Here is an 8,272-nt window from a genome sequence, read left to right as displayed (position 1 = left end):
GATTTTTCCAGTAGTCATGTATGGATGTGAGAGTTGGACTGTGAAGAAGGCTGAGCGCTGAAGAATTGATGCTTTTGAACTGTGGTGTTGGAGAAGACTCTTGAGAGTCCCTTGGACTGCAAGGAGATCCAACCAGTCCATTCTGAAGGAGATCAGCCCTGGGATTTCTTTGGAGGGAATGATGCTAAAGCTGAAACTCCAGTACTTTGACCACCTCATGCAAAGAGTTGGCTCATTGGAAAAGACTCTGATGCTGGGAGGGATTGAAGGCAGGAGGAGAAGGGGATGACAGAGGATGAGATGGCTGGATGGCATCACTGACTTGATGGACGTGAGTCTGAGTGAACTCCGGGAGCTGGTGATGGACAGGGAGGCCTAGTGTGCTGCAATTCATGGGGTCGCAGAGTTGGACACGACTGAGCAACTGAACTGAACTGAAGCTTTCTTTATAGTCCAACTCTCATATCCATACATGACTCCTGGAAAAAACATAGCTTTGACTAGATGGACCTTTTTTGGTAAAGTAATGTCTCTGCTTTTTAATATGCTGTCTAGGTTGGTCATAACTTTCCTTCCAAGGAGTAGTGTCATTTCATGGCTGCAGTCACCATCTGCAGTGATTTTGGAGCCCAGAAAAATAAAGTCAGCCACTGTTTTCACTGTTTCCCCATCTGTTTGCTGTTTGCCATGAAGTGATGGGACCGGATGCCATGATCTTCGTTTTCTGAATGTTGAGCTTTAAGCCAACTTTTTCACTCTCCACTTTCACTTTTATCAAGAGGTTCTTTAGTTCTTCGTTACTTTCTGCCATAAGGGTGGTGTCATCTGCATATCTGAGGTTACTGATATTTCTCCCGGCAATCTTGGTTCCAGCTTGTGCTTCATCCAGCCTAGCGTTTCTCATGATGTGCTCTGCATATAAGTGAAATAAGTAGGGTGACAATATACAGCCTTGACATACTCCTTTTCCTATTTGGAATCAGTCTGTTGTTCCATGTCCAGTTCTAACTGTTGTTTCCTGACCTGCATGCAGATTTCTCAAGAGGCAGGTCAGGTGGTCTGATATTCCTATCTCTTTCAGAATTTTCCACAATTTATTGTGATCCACACAGTCAAAGGCTTTGGCATAGTCAATAAACCATTAGGCGCGTGTATTTCTGACATTTTTACTATAAAGAAAAAATTCTAAAGGATCATGAGGAGTCAGAGAACCAACCTAAGACTGAGGGTACTTAACACTTTACCACACGGGAAAGGGGCTTGAAGATTTGTGGGAAGTACTATGTTTTCTGGGGTTGCAGGAATTGGGTTATCGCTCAGACATGAGCTTATCTAAGGAAATGTAAGTACTCAATTAATAACGTTCAACAGTAATATCCTCTGTGCCAAGAAAAGCTACTTACTTGGTTCTCTCTCTCTCACAAACTTGTTTTCCTGGGAAAATTTCTCAGGCGATTCCAAAGGATTTGAAGGTGAAAGCGTGTTAGTAACTCAGTCATGTCCGACTCTTTGTGACCCCACTAGGATCCTCTGTCCATGGAATTCTCCAGGCAATTTAAACCAATGCAAAATGGGAATTATAGGGAATTTGGAGAAATTATCATGCAAGCATCCTATTTAGCACTGAAATTAGAGTTGGCTTGGCTGTCAATAGGATTCTTTGAGTATTTTTTAAGATAAAAATTCACTTTTAAAGAATAGAAAAAACTGATTTCAGAAAAACTAAGAAATTTTACTTTTACTTGCAAGTCATTTGATTCCTATACTTTTTTCCCTTTCTATGTAGGTAGTAATATTGCCTGCTTAGTAAGAAATTCCTTCCTTAAAGCTTGCCTCTGAGCCTCCATGTTTGTATTGATAACAACAGTAAGAAATAACACGTTTTGAGCCTTTACCACTAACAGGCCAAGAGCTGTTATAAGAGTTTCTACTTATTTGATTCTAACAACAAAGCTGGGAGGTAGCCATCCTGTTCAGGCAACAGAGGTACAGTTTTATTGAGGTAGAAGTGACATACAGTGTATTGCATGTGTACAAACTATAGAATTTCATAAGTTTGGACACATGATATACCTATAAAACCGTGACCACATCAAGATATCTCAGTTGGGAAAGAATCCACTTGCAATGCAATAGACCCTGGTTCGATTCCTGGGTTGGAAAGATCTGCTGGAGAAGGAATAGGCTACCCACTCCAGTATTCTTGGGCTTCCCTTGTGGGTCAGTTGGTAAAGAATGCACCTGCAATGCAGGAGACCGGGTTCGATCTCTGGGTTGGGAAGATCCCTTGGAAAAGGGAAAGGCTACCCACTCCAGTATTCTGTCCTGGAGAATTCCATGGACTGTATAGCCCATGGGGTCACAAAGAGTAGGACACATCTGAGCGGCTTTCATTTATCACTAATATCACATCAAGATAATAAACAGATCAGCACCCCCAAAGTTTCCTCATGCTCCTTTATAATCCATACTTCTTACTTATCCCTAGCACCCCCTCCCACAAATTCCCAAGCAATCATTAATCTTTCAGTTGCTATAGATGAGTCTGCATTTTCTAGAACTTTTGAATTTTACATAAATGGAATCATATACCTTTTTTAATGGCATCTTGAAAGCAACAGAATTATTTTAAGGTCCATCAGTGTTGTTGAATGTATCAATACTATATTCCATTTTTATTCCCAAGATGTATTCCACCACATGAACAAACCATTCCTTGTTTACTCATCCACCTGTTACGGGACATTTGAGTGGGTTTCAGTTCATTCATCTTATGTAAATACCTAGGAGTTGAAGAACTGAGTTATATGGTAGATATATATTTAATATTTTAAGAAACTGCAAAACAGACTGCTTTACATTCCCGCCATTGATGTGTGAGAGTTTAAGTAGCTCCACATGCTTGCCAGCATTGGCTATAGTCAGTTTGTTTAGTTATAGCCATTTTTGTATGTGTGTAGTAGTAGCCTATCATGGGTTAAGTTTGTATTTTCCTGGGAACTCCCAGGTGGTCCAGTGGTTAAGATGCCATGCTTCCATTGCAGGGGGGGCTCATAGCATTGCAGGAGGGAGTCACAGATTCAGTCCTTGGTTGGGGAACAGGGCACAGCCAACAAAAATAATTGTATTTTCCTAATGATTGGTAATGCTGAGTTTCTTAATTACATTCATGTGTCTAATTACCATTCGTATAACTGCTTGAGTGAAGTGTCCAAATCTTTTGCCCATTTTTTAAAATCGAGGTTCTTTGTTTTCTTATTATTGAACTTTCTGAGTTCTTTTTTTAAAAGTTGAAATGCATAATTGAATTATTAGAAATAATCAGTAGATCTTTACATCCACTACTGGAATATACACAGTCAGCAGAATTCAGTGCTTACAGGCTGTGAATATAATGCAAAACAGTAAAGAACAGCTTGCTGAGTTAATTGAATATTTCTATTTTTATTAATTGCAATCATTTAAATTGAAAAGGACTGTATTTGGTGTATAATACATTTAATTAGTTCATATATTAATGAATTGAAATATTTATTATAATTCTGCTGTCAAGATAATTTTTATTGTTGGGACTTTTTATTTAATTGAACTATGTTTCTGGATATAACTCCTGTATCAGATATGTGACTTGAAAACATTTTCTCCCAGTTTTATCATCCTCTTAACAATGTCTTTTGAATTTCTTGATTTTACTAAAGCTTAATTTATCATTTTTTCTTTTATGGATCTTCTATCTAAAAAGACCTTTGCCTAACCAATTGTTCAGAAAATTTTCTCCTCTGGAGACTTCCCTGACAGTCCAGTGGTTGAAAAGCTCTGTGCTTCCACTGCAGGGGGCATGGGTTTTATTCCTGGTTGGGGAACTAAGATCCTGCGTGCATTGTGCTGTGGCCAAAAAGGAAAAAAAAAAAAGAAAAATTTATCCTATGTTTTATCAGAAGCTTCATGGTTTCAGGTTTTACATTAAATATATGATCTATTTGGGTGGATTTTTGTACCTTGAGGGAGGTATGGATCAAAATACAATTTAATCCAAGATACTAGCAGGAATTCAGAAGAAGAAAACAGAATGATGGAAAGGCAAAGTTATACAGTATTGTCTAAGAATTTTCCAGATTTTATGAAATGTGTCATCAAGCCAGAAAACAAAATTGGTTCCGTAAATTTTCAAAATCCACACTTCCCCATTAGACTACTGTCTTTATTATTATTTGCAGGAGTTCCTCCAGTATTTTAGATATTGCAAATATTTTTCCCCTCTGATATCTGTTTATCTCTAGAATGCTTCATAATACAAATTTATAAATTTTGAAGAAATCAAATTCATCTTTTTTTTTTTTTTGTCTCATGGCTATGATATTGGAATTTTGTTATTTCCTACCCTGAGGTCACAAAGATGTCACCTACATTTTTTTATGCTAATATTATGGCTTTACTTTTATATTCAGGTCTTTAATTATTTGGCATGCACTTCTTGATATGAGGTTAGGCAGGGATCCAGTATCATCAGCCAATTGCCCTAACATCATCTGCGGAATGGTTTGTGCTTTCCTTCTGTTGGTGAGGTAAGTGGCTCCCTCTTATACTCTTCCTCTCCCACAGAAATTTATCAAGGCTCTCAAAAACCTCAGCTGAAAATTTTATTAAAATTGAATTGAATTTGCAGATGGATTTGGGGAGAATTGACATCATTCCTTCCAAGTGCATTGAAATACCACTTACTAGGATTGCTGGGTTACAATAAGAAATGCAACTGCAGAGAAACACTGCTGATATTTGTAGGTTGTATCACCTCTTCTATAAGTTCTAGTATTTTATCAATGGGTTCTCATATTTTTCCAGATCATGTTATCTAAGAATAATGACATTTTTATCTCTTCCACTGCAAATCTTATATCACCTTTTCCCTTGCGTGGGAACTCCAGCACTGTGTTAAATTATAGCAGGATGGTGAACACACTTGTTTCCAGTTCATATACCCAAAGCAAAGGGTTTCCTATCTTGGAGAAATAGTTTAAGTCAAGCAGGTTGACAAGCACTAGGGAAGACTTTCTGTTTCAGAAAATTCTTAAGCCTTCTAATCTAAATGATGGGTTCTAGCCTTTGGCAAGGGCAAGGTTCTGCTTAGTCAGAATTAGGGAAGGAAAAAAATCAAATCCTTATTTCCCTTAGTCACAGGCCTATTAGTTCACTGGGCATTTCATCCAAAATGTGCCCCGTTTTTCCCCTTGTCACACTGGCATCAAGGCAGAGGTAGGTCTTAGGTAATAATCTTCAGATCAGTGGGATACAATTTAGTCCCATGGAGAAATGTATCCAAAAAATGTGGATTGATTCATGACCAAGGTCAAATTTTCCTCATCTGTTTTGCTTTGTGGACAGGAAACTCATATGCGTACATTGTTTATCAATGCTTATTAAGAATCTGCCCACACCTACTAAGATAGCTATAGTTTTTTAAAGGAAAAGAACAAGTGTTGGTGAGGATATGGAGAAATTAGAACCTGCACATGTTGCTGGCGGGAATGTAAAATGGTGCAGCTGTGTTGGAATACCGTTTGGTGGTTCTGCAACAAGTTAAACAGAATTACTATGTGACCCAGCAGTTGCATTCCTAGACTTTAACCAAAAGATCTGAAACAGGGACTCACATAAATACTTGTACCTGAGTGTCCACAGCAGCACTATTGACAATAGTCAAAAGGTGGAAACAGTCCACATCAACGGATGAATGGATAACTAAAGTATGGTCTATACATACAATGGAATATTACCCTGCCTCAGAAAGGAAGAAGGTGCTGATACACACTACAATGTGGATGAGCTTTAAGACCATTGTACTTAGTGACATGACCAAGTGACTGTGGTCACATGTTGTATAATTCTGTTTATATGGAATTAATTTAAATATTTTTACAGTTATTAAATATCCAGAATAGGCAAATCTATGGAGAGAGAGTAGATTGGTGATTGCCGTGGTTTGGGAGGGGGAACCAGGAGTGACAACTTAACAGGTATGGGGTTTCCTTTCCAAGTGATAAAGATGCTTAAAGCTGGATAGAGGGGATCGTGTACAACATGGTGAACGTGCTGAGTGCTGCTGAGCTCTTCACTTCAAAATGGTTAATGTGATGTAAATTTTATCTCAATTAAAACAAAAAAAAGAAGAAAAAAGAATCTACATATGAGTACTACTGCAAGGGTCCAGAAGGTTAAGAAGAATGTCTGGATGAAGTAAATATGGTCCAGTGGGAGAAGAATAGATGTGTTCTGACCTCTCTAGGGTTCCTTAGTTTTCCAATGACACTCCCAGAAGAGATATTCCAAGTCTCTCAGATACACAAACAGATCCAGAACCTTCTATTTATGGAAACTGCAGTATTTGCTGGTCTTTGGCATAGAACTTCACACATGGTCTCAGCAGGGCTGACATATTTCAACATTGTGGACCAGTCACACCCACAAATTCTGGGATCCACAAGCAACTTTCTAGGGGATTCCCCATTGACGATCAAGGTTAAGGATATGGTGAGTGGCCATATATACCCCTCCTCACTCTGTCTAGTGTGTTTTTCCATACCACTGAGGCTAGAAAGCTAAAAACTTCATTTCCCAGACTTCCTTACTGCTAGGGTTCTCGATTCAAGCTAGGCTCTACCAGTTAGATGTGCTTGTGTGCAATTTGGTGATAGAAAAAGTAGAGTAGTCTTCCTATTGCTTCAAGCACTGTGCTGGGAAACACACTCAAAATGGGAGCAAGATCCTGGTTCCTCCCTGATCCAATTTGTGCCTTAAGACCATTTACTTCATGCCTAAAGTTGTCTGTTCCCAGTCAGTGTTCATTTTTACATTCTGACCTGCCTTTCCCCCCCGGCTCTGCTCTTCCATGCCTGACTACTTGGTCGTGACTTCCACTCTGTCAGTTTCCCCCTGTTCCACAGAAACCTCCTTCCTGAAGCTGTCCATCCTCTATCTAGCTCAAATCAGACTGGTGTGTAGCTGTTGGTCTGGGGAGTTCTTGCTCATGGACTGGCTCCGCTATTTCCTACATTCCAAATCTTTTTTGTTCTTCCGTGATTCTTTTCATTTCTGATGTGGCTCTGAGAGGGTAATAGGCAGGAAGGCCAGGGGTCTCCAAACAGAGGAAATAGGCTGCAAGTATCAGACATTTTTTTTCTCTCTCTCTTAAGCGGCAGGAGGAAACAAACTGCTAGCGTTAGAATCCCCCCCCCGCCCCCGCCGCCCCGCTTTCTCTATACAAACTTAAAAAGAGATTTCTTTTTAAATTTCTGTGTTGCCATGACAACACTTGGTTCCACCTGAACTTAACTTTCTCAGACCTTGAGATGGCATCACCGACTCAATGGACATGAGTTTGAGTAAGCTCCAGGAGTTGGTGATGGACAGGGAAGCCTGGCATACTACAGTCCCCGGGGTCACAAAGAGTCAGACGTGACTGAGTGATGAACTGAACTGATGACAATACCTGGTTCTACCTGAACTTAACTCTTCTCAAACCTTGAGATAACCAATGCATTTTTCTTATGGAAATGTTTGTCTTAAGCTATGTTAATGAACTATGTATTTACCCTAGACTGTCTTCAAGTCAGTTCACCTAAGACTCAGAACCGACTTGACAAATCAGTATGTTTTACTCATGCAAATTTTCTCTTAAGCTATGTTAATGAGACTGTATTTGCTTGGAAACCTGCCTTTCTTCAAGATTCATGTCAATCATTTTATGGCCCCGGACAACTCACCTTGTGCCAATGTTCTCTCAAAATGTATGTTGTGGGTGAGGGACCTGATGCCAGTCTGAGTTTTGAGACATTTCCTTTCTTTAATTAGCAGACTGCTAGCAGCTATATAACATCCAGCTAAAGACTAGCAGGGAGGCACTCTTTCTGCCACCTTCTGATGTCTATGTCAGAAGCTTTCTCTGTCTCTCTTATACTTTCATAAAACTTTATTACGCAGAAGCTCTGAGTGATCAAGCCTTGTCACTGGTTCCAAATAGAATTCTTCTACTCCGGAGGCCAAGAATCCTGGCGTCTTTCACAGCTCAGCAACAACCTTTCAGTTCCCAACCATAGTGAATGGATGGTTAATTTTCTGAATTCTTGCATGTCAAAAAATATTATTTGTCCTCATAAGTAAAAGAGCTTGTCTGGATATTGAATTCCAGGTAGAAAATTATTTTTTCCTTAGGGGAAAAAATCAACCTAGTAGCATTGAACACCCCAGCACCCAAACTGTGGTCCCTAAATATCAC

The sequence above is a fragment of the Ovis canadensis genome, chromosome 24 (assembly GCF_042477335.2).
Source record: "Ovis canadensis isolate MfBH-ARS-UI-01 breed Bighorn chromosome 24, ARS-UI_OviCan_v2, whole genome shotgun sequence".
NCBI lineage: Eukaryota > Metazoa > Chordata > Mammalia > Artiodactyla > Bovidae > Ovis > Ovis canadensis.
Note: the sequence above shows the minus strand (reverse complement) of the source record.